Source organism: Cynocephalus volans, chromosome 16 (assembly GCF_027409185.1).
Source record: "Cynocephalus volans isolate mCynVol1 chromosome 16, mCynVol1.pri, whole genome shotgun sequence".
Classification (NCBI taxonomy): domain Eukaryota; kingdom Metazoa; phylum Chordata; class Mammalia; order Dermoptera; family Cynocephalidae; genus Cynocephalus; species Cynocephalus volans.
The window spans coordinates 43,031,847-43,035,329 of NC_084475.1; the positions used below are offsets into that span (position 1 = coordinate 43,031,847).

Consider the following 3,483-nt stretch of genomic DNA (forward strand, 5'->3'; position numbering starts at 1 on the left):
TATTTTATTTTAATTCAGTTTTACCTAAAAAGAATAAGCTATGGTCTGCCAAAGATAAAAATTCAATTTCGAGATGTCCCCCACAGTGCCTAGAAACATCAATGATATGGAGTAATAGATTATAAAAAACTTCAGGAATATTCTCATTGAAGTTCTTTATTTTATAAGGCAAAAAAAAAAAAATCTAAAAGAATCTTTACATGTTTTTTAATAGTTGAATCTTGTTTCTAATGGCTTCATAAAGGACCACAATTTAGATCTTTAGTAAAAAGGAAATATTGTGCTGACTTCAGCAGCCCATATACTAAAACTGGAACAATGGTGGGGAAGATTAGCATGGCCCCTGTGCAAAAATGACACACAAATTTGTGAAGCATTCCATACTTTTCAAAGAAATGATACATGTTTAGGTGGTAGATATGCTAACTATTCTGATTAGATCATTATACAATATTTGCGTGTATTGAAACAACAAATTGTACCCCATAAACATGTATGGTGAAAAAAAAACCATGATTTATTAATTTTTTTAAAAAAGGAAATGTATTTTCTGAAGTTTAACTTAAGTTATATTCCTTTAGTCATTTGCAATCTCAGCTTCCATAGAATTTTTCTTTGGTGGTTTTTATGTTTGGATTTTAGGAGGGAACCCCCAAATATGACTAATCTCTGTATAAATATGTTAATATTCCTATGTAAAATGGTTTTTTTAAAAGTTGTTTCATACCCATCTTTGTCATGGAGCTAAATGCAAATATATGTATACTGTACAAGCCAGTATTCCTGCTTTATGAATGGATTTTTTTTCCAACAGTGAAGTCTGGGTGAATTTGCCTGGCTGAGAGTGAAATTACATGGCATTAGGACCAGTCCATTTGGGGGGTTGTGAGTAGATGCTATCCTCTTCTTCCTCCAGCCCAGCACAGTCCTGGCTCAGGATTTACCCACCCATTTTTCAGGAACCCCAGTCCCCAGATATTCTATGTGCCCTGCCTGACCAGTGTTCTCCATCAGATTTTACCAGTCTTTTGTTTATTCCTTTGGAGTGCAGCTAAGTGAGGGCAAACTAATTAGAAAATTAACTCGAGCTAATGGAGGAACAAAGTACCCAACATGCTGCATTTTAACTTAGGGTTTTCTGGGCACACAAAAGAATAGGCTATGGTCTGCCAAAGAGGCAAGAGTTGTGCCAGTGGTTGGGGTTTCATTGGCCAAAATACTGCTGTCAGCTTCCCAGGGAAGCTCATGAGCATCTTCATTGTCTGCTTTCACATTTCACTTTATGGTGTTTCTAAAATTCCCTCTAAAGCCAGAAAGAAACAGTTATTTCCTAGCAAGGTGGTCACTTTTCATTTATCATGAGATTGATTTTTCCGACTCTCAGTAGGAGCTGAAATCAACCAGGAGATTCTTATCCAGCAAACAGTTGCAAAACTCTTGGTCTATCTGTGCTGCTCCCAACCAATGTGACTCAATCCAGTGACATCACTAGTGAGAATAACTCGGAGCTCAGCAATATTTCTTCATTAACCCTACTAGTGATCCAACATCAGATGTTAATTCCCTTTCCAGACTTCTGACAGATATTAATCACTGGGATTCAGGAATGAGGAAATGAAATTTCTGAAAATTTTTGGGAATTCCCAAATTCTTATGTTATTCTGTAATTTTCATAACACTTTACATACATGTTTTTGAAAAAGAATAAATGACCGTAATAATGAGCAGGGAATCATTTTTCTATAACAGGATTATATAAAAACTTTCAGTAGTCTTCTGAAAAAAAGATATAATAACAAATGCATGATTTATTATTACAAACCCACATATTGTGACACAATTAGAAAATCCAATAACATGTAAATATGGTCTCTACCTGTGGAATATACTATAAACCATATGTACTTCACAGGGCATCGTTTTCCAAAGTCTTGCAGTTTCAAATATTGACCTTGCGGAGGACTGGAAATTTTCCTCAGGCTGTAAGTCTCTGGTGTAAGATAAGAATTGTGGCACAGCAAGGTTGCTGGCTCAAGGACAGACTAGTTACTGATTGAAATGTAAAGATACTGGAAAATTGCTGGAGGGAGAAGGAATGTTTGCTAAGATCAAGCTTTTGCTAATTGCCTTACTGGAATGTCATCTGGCTTGTTTCACTGAAAGTTACCAACCTATATTGTTAAACTATAACCCCACCTTTGTTCTCTTCCTGTAACTTCCTGGTCTGGAAAATAAATGCAGGAAGAGAACCCCAATTTGGGGTTAATTTCCCGAGGAAGGGTTGCCTCTCACTGGAGGGTCCCAGGGAAGTTAACCACTTTGGGGCTTTTCACTGCTCAGAAGAGATGGGCTTTGAGTAATCCTTTGCATCTCCGTCACCCAGGGGAAGTGGAGTGACAAATCCGTGGGGGGCGAAGCAACACAAAGCAACATCTACCTGATCCAGACATAAGATAATAGAATACATTAAAAAGAAATGAACAGTAACACAAAATAAATACTGAATAAAAGTCATTTAAAAATTGGAAGTTAATAACACAAATATTTAATACCTAAAATAAATAATAATTTTTTAATGAAACTTAAACTCACAATCAATTGTCTTCTCCAATGGTATTCAAATAATGTAATATTCAGATCAAGAAACAGTCCTATACAGAAGCAAATATCAAAACTGCCAATTTAAGGGCATGTTTTGTTTCCAAAATTTGGTATTTCTTAGAACACCACTCATAGGATATGTAAAAGGTACATATGCCTATAAACTTATTAATGTTGACTTTTTTGGCAGGAATTACTCACTGTTAACAGCAGACAGGGCCATGATCACACGTTTACAACAGAGCAACAGATACAAGAAAGTTTGATGGATGCTTCTCTTCTACTGCTCCTGTCCCAGTTCCCAGTAATGTCGACCTTGACCTTCAGCTCCACATATCAGTGCTTCCTGTTCCTGCTTTCCACTTAAAGTCAGCGATTCTTCAAACCAGTCATATCTCTATATTAGCTATTAAGCTTTAATTTTTAGAGGAAAATTAAAGCACTTCTTCCCATTTTCCTGATTTCTCAACTGATTTTTCTCAGAATTCAAAACTTAGGAATCCATAAATTGAAATCCCAGGAAGGAATCCCTAAATGGAAACACTTTTCCCTTTATCTCTTTTGAGAAGAGACCATAAACAAAGTGTGTGTATGTGTGTGTGTGTGTGTGTGTGTGTGTGTGTGTGTGTGTGTTTGTGTGTGTGTGTGTGTGTGTTTTCTCATCTCAAAATTCTCGCTGCTCGCTGATGGTTGTTGCCTTTTTAGGCACCCTGCTCACAATTTCCCCTCCTCTGTAAATGGCCCCAGTACAGCAGGGTGGGCTTTCAGTACTTATGTCCTTACTACATAATCCTGCATTCCTGACAGTATACAGGGAGGGTGACCCAGGGAAGAATGCCTGGCTCAATTGGATTCTCCCACTGTCTCTGGAACTCAGACTCT

At 37.0% G+C, this 3,483-nt stretch overlaps 1 non-coding gene across 1 annotated transcript; it reads left to right on the forward strand.

Annotated features, from left to right (window-relative positions):
- The first annotated feature begins 280 nt into the window (after positions 1-280).
- LOC134365297 (U6 spliceosomal RNA) lies at positions 281-388 on the forward strand. The gene has a single exon (XR_010022003.1). It is a non-coding gene; the product is annotated as a U6 spliceosomal RNA (small nuclear RNA).
- The last annotated feature ends 3,095 nt before the right edge of the window (positions 389-3,483 follow it).